This window comes from Nicotiana tabacum, chromosome 22 (genome assembly GCF_000715075.1).
Source record: "Nicotiana tabacum cultivar K326 chromosome 22, ASM71507v2, whole genome shotgun sequence".
Taxonomy (NCBI): Eukaryota; Viridiplantae; Streptophyta; class Magnoliopsida; order Solanales; family Solanaceae; genus Nicotiana; species Nicotiana tabacum.
Genome location: NC_134101.1, coordinates 41,490,255 through 41,516,058, shown reverse-complemented (window position 1 = coordinate 41,516,058; position 25,804 = coordinate 41,490,255). Strand labels below are relative to the sequence as shown.

General features: G+C 39.3%; 1 pseudogene; it reads left to right on the top strand.

Annotated features, from left to right (window-relative positions):
• LOC107815053 (terpene synthase 9-like) overlaps positions 1–25,804 on the top strand; it is a 132,480-nt pseudogene that overhangs the window by 77,550 nt on the left and 29,126 nt on the right.

The window sequence follows — 25,804 nt, the reverse complement described above, 5'->3', positions numbered from 1 at the left end:
ATTTGCAGTGGATTGCGAATGGAACTTGGAATGTTCTATGTCATCGTCGGGTATGCGGTGCAGTATTGGAATACAGGAAGAAATAGCTTCGTATTCGCGGAAGGTCTTGAAAAATAGGTGTACTAGTTGGAGATGCTATTGTGCACTTGAAAGGGGTATGGGATGATTCTCGGGTATTGGGACGATGTGGTCTCACGATTCGGGTCACTCGGGATGGGGCTATTATTATTATTATTATTATTTCTAAGACATGTCACAGGTACATTAAAAGAAGTTGGGTTGGTTAGTTATGGTTGAATCGGCATGGTTGTGGCAATGATCAGTTCCTTCGTTGTGTAAATTATACATATGGTTTGTGGTTGTACGTGCGGGCTGGGCAAACCCCATGACCTGATTGATTTGGGAGGTATTTGATTCAAATAGTTTTGTTGTGTAAATGGATTCTGGAAGAGTTATGACGGTTTAGATCACGACTTGAGGTTGTATTTTCTTCGATTTGGGAATTCAGTTGCGTATTGCATAGGCTTTTCGGAAATGAGCTAAGTGACAGGTTTCTAGCCTATGAAGTGTTATCCTACTGGTAGTTCCGGGGTTATGACAAATTCGTTTATTCTCGCGTAGCGGCATGATAGTTTTTGTGTGTGGCATGGGAATTCGAAGTTAAGGACCAAGGTTACAGTTCATTATTGACAAGAATGTCACGAGCTCGGATGAGCCGGGAAGAATTAGATGTTCAGAGTAAGCTGACATTATCCGAGTGTCACCTGAGAATGGTGTCCTGTGGAATAAGCATTGTGTATTGATTTGCAGATTCTATATCTGCTTTACAGAATTAGAACGGTTGATGGTATGGATGTGTAGACTTGCTACCTGGTGCAAACGGTCGTGGGCGAGTATCCCACGGGGAAATCTGCAAAAGTGTGACATGTTAGTCACTTGATTGTAAAAGATTGAAACAAAGCATAGAGATTATGGTACTATCATTAATGGGAGAGTTTATACCTGGAAGGCACTCTATTCCTTGGGTTATGGACTGTGTGAATTCATCTCGGATTGGGTCGGCTATTATTATGTGTCGTGAATAGGGCCATTATGGATCTTTGGAAAGTTATTGACCCAGTATGGTATGATCAAAATTGATGTGAGGTGCCCTGGTGGGCCTAATGTGAGTGTGTGCTCTGCGCCAGGTCAAATGTGTTTAGTCATCATAACATTTCTTACGGAGGAGTCGTTGAGCATTGAAAGTTATTTACGTCGTCAGTTGTTCCATGTAAATATCTATTGTGCCGTGTGGGTTGTGAGGAGGCTTGATTATTCACACACGTGTTGAGGTCCCTGTGTAGCTTATGGTGTTATGTGAGCAGGATGGCTCTCGAGATGCAGGTCATTTATTTCACCTTAGTTGTGCGTGGGGTTCGTAACATATGACGCTATCCGTCTCCCCAGAATTTGGTATTATACACTTGGCGTGCTTGTGATCGATATTCAGGCATTTCGTAAGTATAAGCGCTACAGATTGTTATGTGTGTTTTCTTTGTGATTGTTATGTATGGATCAGGTTGCACGCTGCAACAGTGTCATGTCGGATCGGGTTGCATGCCGCAACAATGAGAAGTTGAGCATAGCTCCTTACACTTATTTTGTGTGCCTTGTTTTCATCCCCTGAGGTAGGTTCATAGCATATATTCATCCATTTTGTTTGTTAAGCAGACTAGGTAGTCCTTCTCCAGAGTTCGTTTTCCTTATGTGTCATATTCGAGTTATAGCTTGTTGGTGCATGGATGGCATCATATGAGATCTGAGTCCGTGTTTGAGGTGGCTTATGGCTGAGAAGCTCGTACTGGGTGAGACGTGATTAGTGGACCTGAAATTTGTGCAACCAGATTTATATAAGGTACATAAAAGGGAAAATATCGTTATTCAGTTCAGAATGAGGTAATGGTTCTTGGCAGGAGGAGAGACTCCATAAATTATTAATCCGTAAGGTGGTTATGAGTTTCTACACGTCTTTGTTTCGTTGTGGAAGTATTGCGAGATTTGGAATGGGATTTATATGTGTCATGAGATGTATTGCGGGCAGTGGATTTGTGAAATTACAGCTATTATGGTCGGAGGATGTTATTATGGGCATTTGACTTATGTGGTACATGTTGTGATTTCAGCATTGATCCATGATCATGTTTTGGTACAGTGTGTGGTGATTGTTACGGTGTTCGTGTGTTAGAACCAGGCTTTGTAAAGGAATTCGGAAGTTGGAACTTGGTTTTAAAGCTTGTTAGCTAAGGTTATAGGGAGTATTTTCAGTCTGGCTCGAGCTAATATGTCCTATCGGAATATGGTGGCACGGGTAGGTGCACAAGGTGTTGTAAAGTGATTTTGGATAACTCTGGGTAGTCCTTAGCACATTCGAGGACGAACATATGTTTAAGTGGGGGAGAATGTAATGACCCGACCAGTCGTTTTGATCTCTAGTGCGTCGTTAGGCGGTTTGAGGCCTTGAGTAGCTTCACTTCAGGTATTATGACTTGTACGTATGGTCAGAATTGAATTTCGGGAAATTCAGGATTGATTTAGAAAGAAAATTCTAATTTCAAAAGCTTTAAGTTGGAAGAATTGGCTAAGGTGTGACTTGTGAGTAAACAACCTAGGAATCAGGATTTGAAGGTTCCAATGGATTCGTATGATGATTTTGGTCTTAGTAGCATGTTCGTATGTTGATTTGGAGGTCCGTAGGTTATTTCAGTGTCAATTGGCGGAAGTTGGAAATTGGATGATTTTTGGGAAGTTTGACCGGGAGTGGACTTTTTGATATCGGGGTCGGATTCAAATTCTGAAAGTTGGAGTAGGTCCGTAATGTCAATTAGAACTTGTGTGCAATATTTGAGGTCAATCAAACTTGATTTGATAGGTTTCGGCATAGATTGTAGAAGTATGAAGTTTTAAAGTTCATTAGGCTCGAATCGATGCTCGATTCATTTCTTTAGCGTTGTTTGATGTGATTTAAATGCTCGACTAAGTTTGTATGATGTTTTAGGACTAGTTTGTATATTTGGTCGAGGTCCCGGGGGCCTCGGGTGGTTTCTAGATGGTTAACAGATTAATTTGGACTTGTATGAATGGCTGAAGTGCACCAAAGCTGGTGTAATCGCACATGCGCAAGATGGACCGCAGGTGCGAGCTCGTAGAAGCGAGAATTTGGGCGCAGAAGTGGACCTGGAGAAGGTGTCCTGTGGTCGCAGGTGGGATACGAAGACCGTAGAAGCGGAGTCGCTCCTGCGAAGGAAAGAGCGTAGAAGCAGAATGGCCTGGGAGGCATGTTGATCGCAGAAGTGGACATGGCCCACATGAATGCATGAGCAGAAGCGCTCCTTGGCCGCAGAAGCAGAAGTGCGGATACACATTTGGGTCTGCAGATGCGGACGTGTGTGGACTAAGTTAGAACCTCACCTGCGATGGAAATTCCGCAGGTGCGGTTGGTGTTTCGCATGTGTGGAAATTCGGCTGGGCAGATTGTTTTAAATCAAGGTTTTGCTCATTTCCCTCATTTTCCCACTTGGTTTGGGCGATTTTGGAGAGCTTCAAGGGGAGATTTTTACCAATCAACACAAGGTAAGTGATTCCCACCTATTACAAATTAAATACATGGTTTGTATAAGCATTTAAACATGGAAATTAGTAGAAATTGTGTGGCTTTTGGTAGATAACCTAGAATTTGGTATTTTTGGAATTGGATCACGAAATTGGACATGGAATTTGGGATAAGTAATATATTTTTGTTCGTGGTGTTATGTGTAAATTTTACCTTCGAAAAGTTTTGGAATCCGGGCACGTGGGCCCGAGGGTTGATTTTATGGACTTTCCGAGCGGAGTTGGGAATTTGTTTAAATTGATTAATTATGGGTATTAGAGTATCTTTTGATTGGTTTGCTCATTGTTTGAATAGTTTTGAATCGACGTGCTTTGGTTTGAGGTGTTTAAGGGGTGTTGGAGCCGGTTATGGAACTTCGGAGCGAGGTAAGTCTCCTGTCTAACCTTCTGAGGGAAAAACTACACATATGTGATATTTATTGTTATGTGCAACTAGTTGTGGGTCCTACATACGCACGAGGTGCCGAGAGTCTGTACGTAGCTACATCATGTTATGTTCGGGTAGACTTAGGATCTTATCATGTAATATTTGAATTATTTGAACCCATTCTGCTGGCTTAATTAATTGAATTTATAATTGAAATTGATTTTGAAGTAAATATATGTACACTAGGCTAAGCCTAAACACTTTGAGTTGTGGGCGAGTTATTTGAGAAATGGTAAAGAATAAATTCATTTTGTGCTATATTGTAAACATGTGCCTAGTAATTCGGAAGCTTCCTTCCTTTTCTTGTGGAGCGGGCCGAATGCCTTGGTAGTATATAGATACATCTATGGATCATGCTGCTCGTCCTTCGGCAGTATACACATTATTCTTGATCGGGCCGAACCACCTCGGCAATATAGTGCGTTATAACGCTAGTTGCCTGAATATTTACGGGCTAATATTTCCACTGATGCCCGGCATTTTATTGTATTTCTTATTTAATTGGCATTGACACTTGGCATGTTCTGAGTTACTAAGGAAGAATACAAGTTTGAGGAAATTTATACTTTAAATGAAATAATTGGGAAAAATTATGAAAGTACAGACTGACTCCACTATTGTTGTGCACTTCACATCTGTCATGATTTATCATGTTATTTATTTGGACCTCTAGTAAGTGTCGATGTCGGCCCCTCGTCACTACTTCTCCGGAGTTAGGCTAGATACTTACTGGATACGCATTGATTTACGTACTCATATTGCACTTCTGCACTAAATGTGCAGGATCTGACAGGTTCATTTGATGATCACCCTGGCGTATAGGCGCACCTGCTAATGAGACTTTATGTGAGTTGTATTCCAGGCTATGCATCGCAGTCTACCAAGTCTCCATTATAGTATTCATTTTTTCTGTCTTAATACATTCAGACAGATGTTGCACTATTATTGTACTTCTTAGAAAATGCTCATGCATTTGTGACACCGGGTTTTGGGGGTTCCTTCCGGTTATTCATTATTGTGGTTCGTGTAAATATTTTCATTTACTTTTTAAATTCTATTTTATATTATTCAATTAGGGAAAATGGTGTTTTCCCCGTAGTGGATTTTGGGTCGCGACAATGGACTTTAGGAAAAGTTTCACTTCTTTCCTTATCTATCGTGCCATTTTATTATATCATTGATGAATGAACCATTCTATTCTTGTTCTCTTGCAGACGGCGAGAACACGTGCATTATATGTAGTCGGACAGGAGCTGGAGCCCCCAGTGGTAGCTACAACCAGGGGCAAAGGCCAAGCCAAGGCCAAGGAAGAGCTCGAGCAGCAACACCCGCAGTGGAGCCTCAAATTGATCACGAGGAGGAGGTCCCAGCTCAGACCATATCCATCGGACCAGCTCAGGTCCTGGAGGGGTTCATAGCCACTCTAGTGCTTCAGGATGCTCTAATCCGATTGGTAGGCCTTATGGAGAGTGTGTCCTAGACTGGTGCATTTCCGGTGGAACCAATAGTCTCTCAGGCTAGGGGAGGATTACAGACTCATGCTACTCACACCTCGGAGCAGGTGGCTCCCCAGTATCAGACTCTAGAAACCCCTCCAGTTGGGGTTGTTTAGCCGGTTGTTGCAGCACAGGTCGGTGATAGGCCCGCTATGTCTACTGAGGCTTTGTTGTGGTTGGATAGGTTTACCAAGATCTTTTCTATTCTATTGAGACCAATAGTCACAATTTTGCAGTGTTTCATATTACTGGTTCTTCCAAGAGATGGTGGAGAGATTATATGTTGACTAGACCAACTAGTTTTCCTGCACTTACCTGGGATCAGTTTTCACATATATTTCTAGATAAATTCATCCTTGTCACTCTTAAAGAGGATGACCACATGCAGTTTGAGCATCTTCAGCATGGTAGTATGACTGTTACCCAGTATGAGACTTGATTTAAGGACCTAGCTTGCCATGCCATTATCTTGCTTCCTACTTAGAGGTAGAGAGTGAGGAGATTCATTGGTGGGCTTACTTTCACTATCAGACTACAGATAGCCAAGGAGACAGAAGTTGATATTACTTTTCAGAGGGCCGTTGATATTGGCAGACAGATCGAGATTGTTCGTGCTCAGAAGAGGGGGCCAGTGTCTGATAAGAGGCCTCATCATTTCGGTGGTTTCAATGGTACCTCGTCAGGAAACAGGGGTGCCTTTGGTATTGGTCATCTTCCCAGGCCATTTCAGTCAGCGCTTCAAGTATCTTACATTGCCTCAGGGAGTCGCGGTCCTTATGTGCCTCCTTCTAGGCAGCCAGCCTACAGTGCACCATCAGATCGTGAGCCTCTGATTCAGAGCTATCACCGTGGTTATCCAACCATTTCAGGTCAGCTTCAGCTTTAACAGCCACAACAACATGATGTGTATTTTAAGTGTGGAGGTACTATTCACATCAAGAGGTTCTGTCTGAGATTGTTGGGCAGTATACCACAGCAAAGCTTTCATGTCATGGTCCCTACACAGGTTGCTCCACCGCCTGCTCAACCAGCTAGAGGCATGAGTCAGGTAGACAGAGGTGGAAATCATGCCATTAAAGGTGGACATCAGACCGTTAGAGGTAGAGGCCAACCAGCTAGAGGCCGTCCTAGAGACGTAGGTCAGAGTGGTGGGGCCAGCCCCGATTTTATGCTTTCCTAGCTAGGCATGAGGCCGAATCATCTGACGCCGTTATCACATGTATTTTTCCAGTTCGCCATTGAGATTCTTCAGTTCTATTTGATACGGGATCTACAGATTCCTACGTGTCATCCTATTTTGCTTCATATATGGTTGTGCCTCGTGATGCTTTGAGTGCTCATGTGCATATGTCCATGCATGTGGGAGATTCTATTGTTGTATATTGCGTCTATCACTGATGTGTGATTACTATTGGGAGTCTTGAGACTAGCATAAGTCTCCTACTTATTTATATGGTAGATTTTGATGTTATCTTACGCATAGATTGGCTGTTACATTATCATATTATATTGGACAGTCACTCCAAAACGGTAACCTTAACCATACTGGAGTTTCCCGGATTAGAGTGGAGAGGGATTCTTGGCCATTCTACCAGCACGGTTATTTCTTATACGAAGGATCGACGAATGATCAAGAAGGGATGTCTAGCTTATTTGGCCTATGTTCGTGATTCATGTGCGGAGGTTTCTTCCATAGATTGAGTACCAGTTATGCATGAGCTTCTAAAGGTATTTCCTGCAGATGTGCCATGGATTCCACCCAACAGGGATATTGACTTCCATATTGATTTGGCTCCGGACACTCAACCCATTTCTATTCCACCATACCGTATGGCCCCGCCGGAGTTGAAGGAACTGAATGAGTAGTTGCAAGATTTTCTAGATAAGGGATTCATTAGAACTAGTGTCTTGCCCTGGGGCGCGCCCATGTTGTTCATGGAGAAGAAAGCTAGGTCGATGAGGATGTGTATAGACTATAGGTAGTTGAACAAAGTCTCAATCAAGAATAAATATCCGTTGCCGAGGATTGATGACTTATTTGATCAGTTTTAGGGTGACAAGGTGTTTTCGAAAATTGATTTGAGGTCTGGCTAACATCAGTTGAAGATTAGGGCATCGTATATTCCTAAGATAACTTTTCGGACTTGGTATGGACATAATAAGTTTCTAATGATTTCATAAGGGGTTGACAAATGCCCCAGCAACATTTATGGATTTGATGAACCGAGTGTTCAAGCCCTATTTGGATTCTTTTGTGATAATATTCATTGATAACTCCCACAGTCGAGAAGAGCATGGGCAACATCTTCAGATTGTACTTCAGACTCTGAGGGATAGTTAGTTATATGCTATGTTTTCAAAGTGTAAGTTTTGGTTAGACTAATTCCCCTTTTTGGGGCATGTTATATCGGCAGAGGGCATAAAATTGGATCCTAAAAAGATTAAGGCAGTCCAAAATTGTCCTAGACATCTTTTGCTACAGAGATCCAAAATTTCCTAGGTTTGGCGGGTTATTATTTCCGGTTCGTGGAAGGGTTTTCATCCATAGCAACCCCATTTACTAGATTGTCCCAGAAGGGTGCCCCATTCAGAGGGTCGGATGAGTGTGAGTTGAGATTTCAAAAGCTCAAGACTGCTTTGACTACGACACTAGTGTTGGTGTTGCTCACAGGTTCAGGATCTTACACGGTGTATTCTGATGCATGTCATATTAGACTCAGTGCAGTATTAATGCAGGATGGCAGGGTGATTGCATACGCATCGTGACAGTTGAAGGTTCATGAGAAGAATTACCTTATTCATGACTTAGAGCTCGCATCCATTGTTCATGCGCTGAAGATTTTGAGGCACTATCTTTATGACGTGTCGTGTGAGGTATTCACGGATCATCGGAGTCTACAGTATTTGTTCAAGCAAAACGATCTTAACTTGAGGCAAAAGAGGTGGTTGGAGTTGTTGAAAAACTATGATATCACCATTTTGTATCATCCCAGGAAGGCAAATATGGTGGCCGATGCCTTGAGTAGAAAGGTTGTGAGCATGGGTAGCCTTGCATATATTCCAGTTGGTGAGAGGCCTCTTGCAGCAGATGTTTAGGCTCTGGCCAATTAGATCATGAGGTTAGATGTTTCGGAGCCTAATCGTGTTCTAGCTTGCACAGTCTCTTGGTCTTCCTTGTATGAGCGCATCAGAGAGAGTTAGTATGACGACTCTCATTTGCTTGTACTTAAGGACACAGTTCAGCACAGTGGTTCTAAGCAGGTTACTATTAGGGATGATGGAGATTTGCGGATGCAGGGTCGTATTTGTGTGCCCAGTGTGGATGGGCTTCGTGAGTTGTTTCTTCAAGAGGCCCACCGTTCCCGATATTCTATTCATTCGGGTGCCGCCAGTTGTATCAGGACTTGTGACAATATTATTGGTGGAGGAGGATGAAGAAAGATATAGTTGAATATGTAGCTCAGTGTCTGTATTGTCAGCAAGTAAAGTACAAGCATCAAAGGCCTGGTGGTTTGCTTCAGAGGCTAGGGATTCTTGAGTGGAAGTGGGTGCGTGTTACTATGAATTTTGTTGTTGGGCTCCCACGAACTCAGAGGAAGTTTGACGTGATTTAGGTCATTCTGGACAGGTTGATCAAATCGGCACAGTTCATTCCTATGGCAATTACCTATTCTTCAGAGCGGTTAGCAAAGAACTAAATCCGCGAGATCGTCCGTCTTTACGGTGTGCCCGTGTCTGTCCTTTATGACTGAGGTACGCAATTCACCTCGCACTTCTTGCAGGCTGTACAATGTGATTTAGGCACACGGGTGAAGTTGATTACAACATTTTACCCCCAGACATATGGGCAGTCCGAGCGCACTATTCAGATATTGGAAAATATGGTTCGCGCTTGCATTACGAATTTTGGGAGTTCTTGGGATCAGTTCTTGCTACTTACGGAGTTTGCCTACAATAATAGCTACCAATCTAGCATTTAGATGGTTCCCTATGATCCATTATATGGGAAGGGGTGGCGTTCGCCAGTTGGATGGTTTAAGCAGGGAGAGGCTCGATTATTGGGTAACGATTTGGTTCAGGATGCCTTGGAAAATGTTAAGCTTATTCAAGATCGACTTTGCACAGCTCAGTCTAGGGAGAAGAGTTATGCCTACCGTAGAGTTCGTGATGTTGCATTCATGGTTCGAGAGAGGGTATTGCTCCAGGTTTCACCCATGAAGGGTGTGATCAAGTTCGTAAAGAAGAGCAAGTTGTGCCCTAGGTATATTAGACCCTTTGAGATTGTTGAGAGAGTGGGTGAGGTGGATTACAGGCTCGCATTGCCACGTACTTTGTCAGCAGTCCATCCGGTATTCCATGTGTTCGTGCTCCGGAAGTATCACGGTGATCCGTCCCATGTGTTAGATTTCAGCTCAATCTAATTGGACAAGGATTTGACTTATGAGGAGGAGCCAGTGGCTATTCTAGCCCAACAGTTGAGGTCTAAGAATCATCCTTCAGTTCGAGTGTAGTGGATAGGTCAACCGATCGAGGCAACCACATAGGAGTCTGAGTCAGACATGCAGAGTAGATATCCACACCTTTTTACCAGTCAAAGTACCTTCCTATGTCCGTTCGAGGATGAACGCTTGTTTTAGAGGTGGAGAATGTGATCACCCGATAGGTCAATTTCAGTTTTAACCTTCATTTCTGTGAACCGATATCTAGATTAGCTCCATTAAGCCTTCCTCGATTTACGTACAAAGTTCATATATTTTTCCAAACACTTTTATGTAAAAAATTAATAAAAATATGTAATTTTGCCTTAAAACTCATTTGAGTTGACTATGGTCAACGTTTATATGTAAACGGACTCTAATCAGTATTTTGACGGTTCCGGTCATTTCGTATCGTGATTTGGGACTTAGGCGTATGCCCAGAATCAAATTCGGAAGTCCCTAACTTGATTTAATGTAATTTGTTGAAAACTAGCAATTTAAAGGTTTGAACAATTCTTAAGTTTGACCGTAGGTTGACTTTTTTGCTACTGAGTTTGGATTTCAGTTCCGGAACATGGAATAGGTTCATTTCAGTATTTATGACCTATCTGCAAACTTTGGTGCAAAACGGAGTTGATTGATTCGGACGTCTAGTTGTAAAATAGAAAGTTCTTAAGTTTCTTTGAAATTTTCATTTGTTGTGGTGTCTAATTCGTAGTTCTAGGTGTGATTTTGGTGTTTTGATCACGCGAGCAATTTCATATGATATTGTTACACTTATGTGCATGTTTGGTTTGGAGCCCTAGGGGCTCAGTTTAGTTTCGGATAGGCTACGGATCTATTTTTGGACTTTGGAAATAGCTGATGCATCTTTTGTTTCTGATGTGATATGCAGATCTCGCAATTGCGAGGTATGGCTCACAAATGCGAGAATCGCTTTTACGAACAATAATTCTCATTTGCAAGCATGGACTGGGTTGGGTACACTTCGCATTTGCAAGAATTTCTTCGCATTTGCAGATTCTGGATCTTCGCAATTGCGAAGGTTATGGTCGCAATTACGACCACTAGCTACTGGGTACTGCTTCGCTTTTGCGAAGTGTTGGTCGCATTTGCGACCAAAAGTATCACATTTGCGACGACTGACTTTCTGAGAAGGGTTCGCATTTGGGACCTCTTCTTCGCATTTGCGATGTTCGCAGTTGCGACATCCACAGCTGGGTAAAAGAGGGGGAAAACAGAACTTAGCTCATTTCTCACATTTTCTCAACCCTAAACACCCTAGAGGCGATTTTCCAAGAGAATTTTCTTCTCAAAAACTTTGGTATGCAACTTTAATCTATTTCTTTTCAATTAGCCATTACTTTTTAAGTGTTTTCAACGTTAAATCAAGGATTTTCATGGTAGAAATTGGAGATTTGGGTAGAATGAGAAATTTATAAATTTGAGATTTAGACCTTGAATTGAGGTTGGATTTAGAAACAGATTACATAACCGGGCTCGGAGGTTAATGGGTAATCGGGTTTTGGTCTGAATCTCAGGATTTGACCAAGCGAGCCCGGGGTTATATGCGATGTGACGAGTGTATATACACCGTCAAAATAGTTGTTTTCATATTTTTCGTATTTCATTAATTATCTCCTTCCATATCTTAACCGTTCCACGTGTTATTTGCTTTCTATGCCGTATCTTGTTATTTTTCATCTATTTACTCTTGTATTGAAATGCTCGTTGTTGACCGTCAATTTTGACCCTCCCTTTTTAAATTAATTTACTTATACTTAATAATTTACAATAAATATTTATAAAGTATTTTCTAGTAAAAAATACATATTTTTATGAATTAATTAAGTATTAGTTTTAAATTTAATCGCGTAGTATTAACATTATGTAATTATAAATATACTTACTATTTTAATATTATTAAAATAATTATTATATATACATTACATAGGTTTTATAATTAATTTAATAAATTATTCTTTAATTTCGAGTCAGCGACTCACGTTTATTCTACAATTATTCTTTTGATTTTAATACGCGCTCTCAGAGATAACATACCCACCGTCCAAAATCTCTTAATCCAACAGCCACCAAAAATTCCCCTAAAAATCCTAATTGATTGAATTATCAGTGGCGTTGATCATCAGATCAAACGGCCCAAGCTCTATCTCTTGTCTTTAACCTAGAGACCAACCATATTCCCCCCTCCCCCCCCTCCCCCCAAAAAAAAAGAAAATCATTTATCAAAGACTCAGCCACCCTCATTTTCCTAAACTCTCTCTTTTCTCTCATCTCCATCAGCCATCAATCTTAGAGACCTTGCATAAATTTGTGCAAGGTCACTCGAAAACACTCATAATCATCTCTTTTGTCTCTCTATACACGAATCCAACCAGCTAGTTTCCTCTTTCATCACTCAAAATTCAAACTCCCAATTCTGAAACCCCAAGCTCAAAACATTTCTAACCTGATTTCTTCCTTGTTCTTTCATATCACCATACAAAACACTCATTTTGTCCCTGGGCTATGAAGCTTGTTGTTTTCTTTGCGTTTCACCGATGAAATTTCAAAAGCTCCAATTATGAAATCCCATACCAAAATGTGAGGCTTCAAATATCCGAATTTCCTTCATGTTCTGTTAAATCAGAGCATGCATGTGCACTTTTCAAAGCTTCATCATGATTATTCGAAGTCCAAAGGTCAAATGCAATGACCTCTAGATATTGGAGTTTTGACCGATGGGTTGTTCCTTCAACTGTCAGCTTTCTTCACTCCAGTAACTTGTTCACCATTTTTTTCCCTCTGTCTCTTAGATTTTCACTAGATTTTGCTATCATCATCAACCTTTCGTCACTTTCCACTCACAATTTTGAATCTGATTGAAATCCTAGAGCCTTAATGGAACTATAAAAGAGGGCCTTTAATGTTCTCATCTATGACTACCTTACACTGAAAACAAACATCTACACAATCATCTACCACAACCTAGAATCACTAACTAGACGAAAGAACAATTATCTAAGAGCAATTCTACGATTAAGAAACCTAGGGTTTCTTACTGATTTCCTTTTTTTCGTTCTGAGTACTTTTGTTGCTTCGAACTTGAAGTTTTGGGGTCTTAAGAAACTAAGATATATCCTTGTTTGGTCTGCTGCCCTCGAAAAGGTCAGTATACCTCTAACTTTTCTCTTTTGTTCGTCTTATCTGAACATTATAAACATGTTTGATGCCTTTTGAGAACTATAGTCATTTATGATGCTTATAACCAATACATAAATGTTATTTTCTGTTTACGATAAGATGTTGCCCACTTGTGATTACTTGTCATGCTTCTGATTCAAATCAATGTTGATCAAGTTGTTATCTGAGTTTATATAGTCTACTGTCACGACCCAAATTTCCCTCCGTAGAATGTCACGACGACACCTAGTCTCTATGACTAGGTAAGCCTAAGATTTGTGCAAAATAATAGAATATAAACTGAACTCAAACCTCAACACATGAAATATAAATAAAAATTACGATTCAGAGTCTAAGGGAAATAAGGAAGAAAACAATATTGTAAGGATAGAGTGGGACTCTAAGGTCTGCGGATGCTGGCAGAAGTACCTTGAAGTCTCCACACTCGGTTATCTCACTGGTACAGGCCTAGTAAGAAGAACTCGGATTTGCACAAAACGATGTGTAGAAGTGTAGTATGAGTACACAACAATGGTACCCAATAAGTGCCAAGCCTAACCTCGGTAGAATAGTAACGAGGTCAGGTCAGGGTCCTACTAAAATAAAAAGGAAACAAGGCAGAAGATATGAAAATATAATGAAATGACAGAGAATTTAAAAAATGAGAAATTACGGGAAGGTAACAACACATCAACTGAAGGTAAACAACAGGGGCGCTCTAGTGGTACTGCCTCGTAGTCCCAAATGTAAATACACAACATGGGAAGCTCTCGAGGTACCGCCTCATAGTTCCAAAAGTAATATGCAACAAGAAAGCTCCCGAGGTACCGCCTTGTAGTCCCAAAAGTAAATACACAACAGGGGAGCTCCCGAGGTACCGCCACATAGTCCCAAAAGTAAATACACGACAGGGGGAGATCCCGAGGTACCGCCTCAAAGTCTCAAAAGTAAATACACAACTCATAACTTATGGAACAATGAATTTACAACAAGGAATCATACAGTTAAAGAGTGAATACAAGGCCAAGAAAGCAGGTAATTCAACTAAGCATATTGCACAAATTGCAAGTAAGAATTAAGACATGTAGGCATGCGATATTAAGCCAAACATGATGAATACACAAGCTAGAGAAACTCAGTTAAGGAATTTCAAAGGAAACCTCAACGAGAACCAAATTCTTCAACATTCAACACGAGTACGCACTCATCACCTCACATACACGACCTTCGCATATTGCAAATACCATAATAGTACCAAAACCTAAGGGTAGTTTTTCCTACACATGGTTAGACAAGTCACTTACATCAAACCAAGCTCAATCAGTCAACAAGAATGCCTTTCCCTCAATTTTCCAACTCTGAACGACCCAAATCTAGCCAAAAGAAATTACATACTATAAATACCAGTATAAGAAACTAATTTAAATAATGAAACTACAACTTTAGCAAAGAATTGAAAAATACTCAGTCCAAAATTACTCAAATCCGATACAAAATTCTCGATAAAACCTCAAAATTTGGCCTAAGGATATTTCCACCTTTTCACAATTTTCTCAACCCAAATCCTTAATTAAATGAAGAATAAATGATATCTTAGTGTAAATTAATCAAAAACAAATCAAGAATCTTTACCCAAATGCTTCCTCTGAAAAACCCTCAAAATATTGCCTCAACCCGAGCTCTCTAGCTCCAAAAATGGAGAATGAAATCAAACCTTCAAACTTAGGCCTTTTCTGCCCAGCGAATTCGCACTTGCGAACCCACAGCCGCTTCTATGGCTCCACACCTGCAAAATTTCCGTCGCAGGTGCGGTTCTCACCCAGTCCAGACACGTCCGCTTCTGCGGCCAAGGAGTGCTTCAACACACACACTCCTGTAGACCAAGTCTATTTCTGCGATCACCAGGCCTTTCCTCTTCTACGCTCATCCTTCCGCATAAGCGACACTGCTTCTGCAATCTTCTCATCGCACCTGCGACCACTGTCCACCTTCTCCCATCCCTCATCTGCGTTCACCCTCTCACTTCTACGAGCTTGCACCCATGGTCAAACTTGCAGAAGTGCGATTGAACCAGAACTGGTGCACTTCAGTCATTTGCACAAGTACAAATTTGTTCCGAATTCAATCTGAATCACGCCCGGGGCCTCTGAGACCCCCCTCCCCCCCTCGAATATACCAACAAGTCCTAAAATATTATACAAACTTAGTCTAGACTTTAAATCATATCAAACAACGCTAAAAACATGAATCACGCATCAATTCAAGCCTAACAAACTTTAAAACTGCAAACTTCTACATCCGACGTCGAAACGAATCAAATCAAGTCTTATTGACCTCAAATTTTCAAACAAGTCATAATTGACATTACAGACCTACTCCAATTTACGGAATCAGAATCCAACCCCGATATCAAAAAGTCCACCCCTGGCAGACTTACCAAAAATAATCCAATTTTCCAATTTTTGCCAACTAATGCCGAAATATCCTACGGCCCTCCAAATCAATATTCGGACACTCTCCTAAGACAAAATCGCCCTATGGAGCTATTGGAACCGTCAAAACTCTATTCCTTAGTCATCTTCACATAAGTCAAACTACGGTCAACTCCTATGCCTTAAACTTCCATTTTAGGGACTATGTGCCCTATTTCACTCTGAAACCAAAACCCAAACCTCTCGGCGAGTCACAAAAACCCAAAAATGAAATAGAAGGAGCAATAAATAGGGGTTTTGGCTAATTGTAATGACCCGACCGGTCGTTTTGAACCCCGACGTGTCATTCGGTGGTTTGAGGCCTTGAGTAACTTCACTTTAGGTATTATGACTTGTACGTGTGGTCTGAATCAAATTTCAGGAGGTTTGGAGTTGATTTGGGAAGAAAATTCTAAATTTAGAAGCTTTAAGTTGGAAGAATTGACTAAGGTTTGTAGTTTTAGTAAACGACCTCAGAATCGAGATTTGAAGGTTCCAATAGGTCCGTATAATTATTTTGTACTTGGGCTTATGTTTGGGTCGAGTATCGGATGGACCGGGAGTATTTCGGCGCCTATTACTGAAGGTTGGCATTTTAAAAAGCTTAAGAATTTCCTAATTTTGGGTTGAACTGTATTTTGATGTTATCGGTGTCCCTTTGGGATTTCGAGCCTAGGAATAGCTTTGCATGGTGATTCTGATCTTAGGGGCGCGTCCGAATGTGGATTTGGAGGTCTGTAGGTCACTTCGGGACCATTTGGCAAAAAATGAAAAATTAAAGGTTTTGGGGAAGTTTGACCGGGAGTGGACGTTTTGATTTCGGGGTAGGATTCTGATTTCGAAAGTGGGAATTGGTCCGTAATGTCAATTATGACTTGTGTGCAAAATTCGAGATCAATCAGATTTGATTTGATAGGTTTCAGCGCCAAATATAGAAGTTTGAAGTTCTAAAGTTCATAAAGCTTAAATTGGGGTGCGATCCGTGGTTTTGATATTATTTGAAGTGATTTGAGGTCTTGAGCAGGTTTGTGTTATGTATTGGGACTGGTTGGTATATTTGGACGGGGTCCCAGGATCCTCGGGTTTGATTCGGGGTGGTTCCGGACCAAGTTTGGGTGTTTTGATGTTGCTGGTTCTGGTGTTGTTCTTCGTGTTCGTGAGGAGCCTCTCGCATTCGCGAAGAAGAATTTTTGTTGTCCGTTATCTGACTTCGGAAACTTATATCTCTCAATCTATAATGAATCTGGAGATAATCCAAATGTAAACATTGTAGATCCTGGTGTCTAGAAAGGCAAACCATTTGTCATTTGGAGTTGTGTACAAAATGTTATGGCGGATACACTACAGACTATCTGGGAAGAGTTTGGAAATCTGTGCTGCATAGGGCTGATTTTGGAAGATTATGTCTCGCAATCTATAGTAAATTGTGAGATGATCAACATATGAAAGTTATAGACCTTGATGTCTAGTTTCTAGAAAGTCAAACCATTTGTGATTTGGAGTTTTGTACAAAAGGTTATGACCATTATACTAGAGGCTGTCTCAGAAGAGTTTGAAAATAGCTTATGAGAATTTTGTTCATCGCGAACGCGAAGAAGGGTCACCTGGGCAGTGTATAAGTTTGCAAAAATGGGTTTGGATCATTTCATCTCATTTCCTCCATAAGAACCGACCTAGGAGCGATTTTGTCACGACCCAAAATCTCACCTGTCATGATGGCGCCTATCTCAATACTAGACTAGCCAAAAATCCCAATAAACCACCATTTCTTTTAAATTTGAAAACAAAATAATTAATTCAGCGGAAGAAATCTCAAAATTTCAAATATATCACTCCCAAAACTCGGTGTCACTAAGTACATGAGCATCTAATATGAATACAATGTCTGACTGATAAAAAGCCACTGTCTGAAAGTATAGAACAGTACAATAACTGAAGGAAAGAGAGACAAGGTCAGCGGACGCCAAACAGCTACCTTGATAGTCTCCAACTGAAAGTACTCTGAAATCTAACAATCTCCGTATCCGAAAGCACCTAGATCTGCATACGAGGTGCAGAGTGTAGTATGAGTACAAATAACTCAATAAGTAACAAGACTAACCTCTAGGCTGAAAGAAATGATGAGCTATGCAGGTACAATTCATTAAATATAATGGTACAGAAATATAGGCATGCTTTCAAGTTCAACAGTAAACTCAGTACAAGTGAAATAGATCAATACTGCATGATATGAGGCATATGATATCTCAGTAGAAAGACCTCAAGTAAATATTGGTCACAAATTATCCGATTACTTGGTACTGTTTATGGCCAATCCAGCCTAGGGGTGTTCCAACCCATATATATGCACATCGACTGACAATCAGTTATCCAGTACCGTATAAGGCGAATCCATCCCTGGGATAATTTATCCCTAAATATTAATGATACTGACAAGATCCATGTCCACATAACTCATTATAATACAAATAAGTAAGGCAAGTCCATGCCCTGGGAAGTCCATCCCAAATATATATATAAGCAGCAAGTAAGGCAAGTCCATGCCCTGGGAAGCCCATCCCGAATATTGATGATCATCTACGCTCACTGGGGGTGTGTACAGACTCCGGAGGGGCTCCTTCAACCCAAGCGTAATACAAAGCCAATATGGCCTAATACAGGCGGGCAGTCCCGATCTGTATAATAACAAATCCTATAAGGCCTGCTGCAGGCGGGTAGCCCCGATCCAAAAATAGTAAAACCTATAAGGCCTGCTATAGGCGGGCAACCCCGATCCATATAATAATAATGTATAAAGCCATTCTGGCCTGCTGCAGGCGGGCAACCCCGATCCATTTAATAATAATATATATAAAGCCAAATGGCCTGCTGCGTTGCGCAGCTCAATCCCATAAATATCCTCACAATGAAAAATTATTAATGAGTGTGAAATGTATATTTTAGAACAATTAATTCAACAGCATCACGATCTCATGGGACCTAAAATATCGGCACATAGCCTAAACATGATTTTTATTACTAGCCTCAGCTTAATTCCTCTAACACGTGCCATATGCTCAGATAATAACATGATTCTTTAATCTTTACAACTGCACATTATTTATTCAAGACACAATTTATATGGTGCACGTCCACACGCTCGTCACCTATCGTGTATGTCACCTCCAAACAATTTATATCATACCAAATTCGGGGATTCATACCCTCAGAACCAAGTTTAGAAGTGTTACTTACCTCAAACCGTATAATTCTTTACTCCGCTATGTTTTTGCCTCATGAATTGGCCTCCAAACGCCTCGAATCTATCCACCATTCATTTAGTCAATAAAATTTATTGGAATTAATTCCTTAAGAAAATACTAATTTCCCATAAAAATCTGAAATTTAGCTCAAACTCGACCCCCGGGCCCACGTCTCAAAACCAGTCAAAAATATCTGAATAACAAACCTCTTCCTCACCCGAGTCCAACCATACAAATTTCACCAAATTCTGACATCAACTCGACCCTCAAATCTTCAATTAAAGTCTTTGAAGATTTCTACCATTTTCAACCCAATTTATACCCATTTGAACTCAACAATCTTTTAATGGACCGCAGAATGGGTATGCAGGCCGCAAAATCGATCGCAAAATTGGTGCCCAAATCTGAGCTCTTTTGGTCCATTCTGCGACCTGCTTTGCGGTCGCAGAAGCAGTTTTGCGATTGCATAATTGTTTTGCGATCACATAATTGGTCGCAGAATTGCATTTTTCCAGCCTTTGGTAATTTGGTCATAACTTCTTGTAGGAATGTCCAAATGATGAACGGTTTAAAGCATTAGAAACTAGACTCAAAGATATTTCATTTTATTGGTAATACACAATATAACACTTCGTTTCCTGATAGTTATACTCATTCGAAATTACATTTTGTGCGAACTCACTTGAAACTTTAGTTTTATGAAATTTCCAACTTCTACATTCGATGCCGAAACCTATCGAATCAAGTCCGATTGACCTCAAATTTTGCACACAAGTCATAAATTACATAATGAAACTATTCCAATTTTCATAATTGGATTCGAACCTCGATATCAGAAAGTCAACTCCCCGGTCAAACTTTTCAAAAATTCAACTTTCGGCATTTCAAGCTTAATTCCACTACGGACCTCCAAATAATTTTCCGGACACGCTCCTAAGTCCAAAATCACCATACGGAGCTATTGGAATTATTAAAACTCTATTCTGGGGTCGTTTATACATAAGTCACCATCCGGTCAACTATTTCAACTTAAGCTTCCAACATGAAATTTTATTCATCCAAGCTAACCCCGAAATACCTTAAAACTAAACCGACAATTCACACAAGTCATAATACCTCGTAGAAAGTTATTCAAGACTTCAAATAGTTGAAAGGAGCATAAATGCTCAAAACGACCGGTCGGATCGTTACAGATTTTGTAGCTCCATCTTCATCATCTATGTCAAGGTAAGTGATTTCTACCTATTGTAAGTTAAATACTTGGATTTTATATAGATTTTAACATGAAAATTCATGAAAAAATTGTGGAAAAGTTTGGGCTTTGGTAGAAAACCTAGAAATTGATATTTTGGATTTTGACAACGAATTGGGCATGAAATTGAGAATAAATCATATATTTGAGTTTGTAATGTTATGAGTAATGTTTATCTTCAAACAAATTCGGAATTCGGGCACGTGGGCCCGAGGGTTGCTTTATTAGCTTTTCGAACAGAGTTGGGAATTTGTCTAAATTGATTTGTTATGAGTATTAGAGTATATCTTTATTGGTTTGCACATTGTTTGACTAGTTTTGGAGCAACGAGCATCAGTTTGAGATGTTAGAAGGATTTGGAGCCGGTTATGGAATTTCGGAGCGAGGTAAGTCTCTTGTCTAACTCTGTGAGAGGAAATTACCCCTAGGTGATATATTTAATTTGTGCAGCTTGTTGCGGGAACTACGTACGCATGATGTGACGAGAGTCCGTACGTAGTTAGATTCATGTTATTGTCCAGGTAGACTTAGGTTCACATCATGCTATAACTATACTATTTGAGCAGTCTCTTGCCTATTAAATTCCTCTATTTTACATTACTACTTGAGAATAGGATTGCTTTTGTTGAGACTTCATGAGTTCATGATTAGACACCGAATAATGTTACTCCTCTTACGGCATGTTTCCGGGATATATATATGTTTCATTGAAAGGCTTTTGTTAAAGAAATTACAACTCACATGTTTATTCGTGAGTGGGGTCAAGGACCCATCAAATCCTCTTATTCTAATGGGATCGGGTCGTTCGTCTCGGCAGGATTATGTATTTCACTTTTTATGGGATCGTGTCGTTCGCCTCGGCAGGGTTTATGTACCACACTCTCACGGGAGAGGGACGTACACCTCGACATTTCCTATATCATATCCTCATGGAATCTTGCGTAATATTTGACAAGAAGCCAGAGTATCTGTAAGTTTTCCCGATTTGGGTTATGAAAATCTATCTGATGAGATACACTATATTCATATATATGCTCTAGTTAAGGAGGGAATTTCTAATGGAGAGCTTGCGTTCCTCGTAAAGAGGGGTATTTGTACCACATGATCTATACTTGTGTATCTCACTTATTTACGCTGCCTCACATTTACTTATCTCTTTACTGTACATGATATTATTGGACCACTAGTAAGTGTCGATGTCAACCCCTCGTCACTACTCCTCTGGGGTTAGGCAAGATACTTACTGGGTACACATTGATTATGTACTAATACTACACTTGCTGCACAATTTTGTGCAGGTACATATGTGATTAGTGGTCTGGTGAGAGCAGAGGCATATATGCATGCAGGGACTTACGTAAGCTGCATTCCATATTACAACCCACAACAGGCAAAGTCTCCTTCAGAGTATTTATATTTCTCTTGTCCAAATTTGTATTCCGGACAGATGCTGTATTTTATTTTACATTCTTAGTTGATGCTCATGCACTTGTGACACCGAATTTTGAGGTGATTATGGGTTATTCTGTACTGAAATTGTTAAAATATTATTGTTTACTCTGTAAATTCCATCTTTTACTATTTAGTTTAAGGAAATATGATTTCAAAAATATTTAAAATGAGAACCAAATCAATAATTATTTTTGGCTTGTCTGACAGCGGCGTTCGGCGCCATCACGACCTTTAATAGATTTTGGGTCTTGACACTAATACTCTCAAAATGAACGGTTGGGTTGTTATATCTACATGATTAATTTCCCTTAATGTGCTTTAAATGAGTGCTCATGTCTATCTAAACTTCATAGTTTTTCGGTGATGACTCTGTTATGATCTCTACCTCTACATTGTTCCCTGCCTTCTGTTTGTCTTGTGGTTAAGTTTATTATTTGATAATCCTAACTGATATCACCTTAAATGTTCATAAGTTCATATCATCCACTGCTTAACTGTAGTATGCAGAATCTAAGTATTTAGATGCTTTCCTTCTATATACATGTATCTGCTAATTCTTAGGGCAACTTTGGGTTATCATTACGATAATTTCATGATTGTGTCTAATTAATGGTTGCTTTTGCATGAAACAGTCTTGTTGAGTTGATCTTTCTTCTTTTCATAAACATTAATAGTTCCATTGTATATTCTGTTAAGATTAAATTATCCTCTTCTTCATAAAGTAAGTGACAATCATGTTTGTCATAGTTGACTGATAGTTGTGGTTAAGTTGAATTTAGCTGTCTCATGTTTAGATATAACTCTCAGCTGCAAGTTTAAGTCAAAATCTATTTATGAGTAGTGTTTTCTTGTCTTTAATCTCTTCTATTACACTGTTGACTCTGTGAAGCTTATATATAATTATCATCAAGTTATCTTCCAAAAAAGGAAGACCTAATCATTCTAGTTATAAGTTAAGTGTTAGTTTTTAAAGCCGAGTATGATTATTTCACATTTAAATACTACTTTAGCCTATACACTTAAGTTAAAATTACCCTGCCTTTGTAGGATCATTAAAGTATATGTGTATAGTTAATTTTAAATGTTGCATGTTCCCATGATTGGCTTCATGATTCCATGCTCTTGTTTCAAATTGTACTCAGTCCTCTCCTCATTGCCAATTTGAAATGAACCTGGTATCAAAATCTTGTGAGAAGTTCTCTGTTGATACTATATGAACATAATGGCTTGTTTAAGGTTAATATTGTTATGAATGTGATCATGTTGAGCCTCTTAGGGATTCCATGTTCAAATCTGTTAACCTGTAGTCATGTTTCTAATATCTCTAATAACTTCTGTAAAAGTGGTTAGTTACAACTATTTGCCTGAATCTTTATTAACACCTTTTAAAGTTCTAAGTAGTGTTACTAATCCATGTATGTGCTAGTAGCTAGGTAATCAATTCACAATTAGTCTACCAGAGCAGGAGCATCTGTCTATATTCTTGTGTTGTTGCATATATGAACTATATATTCTTTACCTTCCCTTCTGAATGTGTCTTCCCTAATGTTTAGACCTTTAACAGTATGTTATAATGTTTCTGTTTTTCTCTTATGTGTGTTCTAAGGTCTGACCTTCAGATTTACCTAACATGTGGATTGTTCATCTGTTGTTAGAAAATAATGTAGAATTGTTTGTGTACCCTTATGTTATTTTGTTAGAAGGATAGTATACTTTTGTGGTAAGGGATACTATAACATTTAGTTTACATTAAAAGGGTCTCATTGGAATTTAAACCCATAGGGAAAAAATAAGTCGTTAGTTGTTAGGGGTATTTGGCAGCGGAGTTTAACTCTAGGTTGGGCTGCCCTCCCTAGCATGCCCTGGGCCTTGAGTCCCTTGAGACTTTGAAGTGTCAGAAAATTCAAAGGGGGCATCGACCTTGAGTAAAACTTCATCCTTAGCCTCTAATTCATTAATACTTTTGGTTCTTTAGGGGTTTAGTATTTAATGACAATGAAAGGTTTTCCATGTAAATTATTTTCCATGTATAACTACCACGTTAGTATAATTTCTCATAGCATTTGAGTATTGACAGTGGCCCATTTTCAAAAAAGAACCAAAAAGTGTCAATGATTTTTTCTCATAGCATTTTAAAAGCCCAGAATTTAGTAAAAACAATGGCCCATTTTCAAAAAAGAAATCAGATCTGAGTCGTAGGCTTTATCTTCAAGAGACAAATCAGAATTTAGCAAAAAATGAAGTACTATCGCCTTAAAGGATTTTCAACAAAAATGGCTTCTCTTTAAATCCTCAAATCAAGGTATATCTTAGGCTCACTTTTACAAACGTCTCTTAGAATTATACCCATCCTCTAGAGCAAGTGTTTTATAATCCAAACTCTTTTCGCATGCTTTACAAATACGGACTATTTGCATACATATTTCGAAACTTCTTCAACATACCTTTAAACTTCTTTATAAATTCAAACTCCTCTTAAGTCTCACATCCCCTTTTATACTCTTCTTTAGATATACGGATAGTCGTACACTTAAATAGTAATTAAGTATAGTACAAATAACTAATCTCTTAAAATTACTCTAAGTCCTATGGAGCTACCTCAGGCAGAGTTTAAGGGTGCCTAACACCTTCTCCTTAGAAGAATAAGAACTCTTACCCATAATCTCACCAGTTAGCAGACCTAATAAAGAATATGATTTAGTAATTAAATAGGCACCCTATATTTCTTTATATATCCCTTCATATATTTGCCTTTTCTTGTTGCTTTGTATTAATTGTAGTATTTTCTTGATTTGGTACGAGGTTCCTTTATAGATTTGCTTTCTTATTCTTTAATCGTAGAGATTCGTGTGAGTTGAATTGATTACATTTATTGATTTTGTTTATGGACCGGGTTACACGCCGTAATGGGTGAAATAAGAGAGTATTGACATTGATATAGTAGGATTGGGTTGCACGCCGCAACGGATTTTATATGTGATTTTGATATGGTGAAATCACTACTAGAAAAATGCCTAAAACCGTCAATAAATACCGACCGAAATCTGTCGCAAAACTGGAAATATCGATTGATTTCCGATCGACTTTAATCCGTCGAAATTAGGTTGGTCGGTAATAAATAGCGATCGAAGTGAGTCGCAATTTTTGACCGATTTCAGTCAGTCAATTAAATTTTACAAACGGCCCAAAAAGAAAAAATATGCCGAAAAGATCGACCGAAATCAGTCTGTATTTTTAATTATGCAATTAAAAAATTGAACCGTCTAGGAATAGAACCTGGGTATGTACTGTAGGAGGATATTATTTTACCACTAGACCATTGGTACATTTTGGTTTAAGACTTTTATTTATTTTATTTGTACTCTTTAATTGTATTTTCACACAAAAATAACCGACTGATTTTGGTCGGTTTTATTAAAATATAAAATTACCAACCGAAGTCGGTTAATTTTTTAAAATGACTTACTAAAATAACCGACTGATTTCGGTCGGTGTTTTGAATATTAATTTTAATTTATTTTATATGAAAAACTAACCGATTTCGGTCGGTTTCTTAAAAAATAAATTTTGCGGAACGCTAAAATGGTTTCTTGCATTTTTGCAGAAAAAGAAAAATCGACTGAAGTTGGTCGGTTTCGTAAAAATAAATTAAAAAATAAAATATTTTGATAGGTCGGTTTTTTGACCGACCGACCGAAGTTGGTTAGTTTTGGCCTAATTTCTAGTAGTGAATAAGGGAGGATTATGATATTGATTCTGATTATATGATAGGATCGGGTTCCGCGCCGCAACGGATTTTACATATTATTCTTGATATTTATATGGTGAAATAAGGGAGGATTATATTTGTACGGTGGGATCGGGCTGCGCGCCGCAACAGATTATGTGTTTTGTATTCATTGTTGCACTGTGTTAGCTTTCAGTGTTTTCATACGAGATTCGGAGGACTGATGTTTCTGGTTTTACTGATTTCGAGAATTGAGTTTATTTTCATAAGTTAACTGCCTTACTTTTCATGAGTTCATTTCTTGCGATTATCATTATACTCCGTACAAGTTATTATAAGTGACCCGCCTTAGCCTCGTCAATACTTCGTCGAGGTTAGTCTTGACACTTATAGTGTACATAAGGTCGGTTGTACTCATACTACACTTT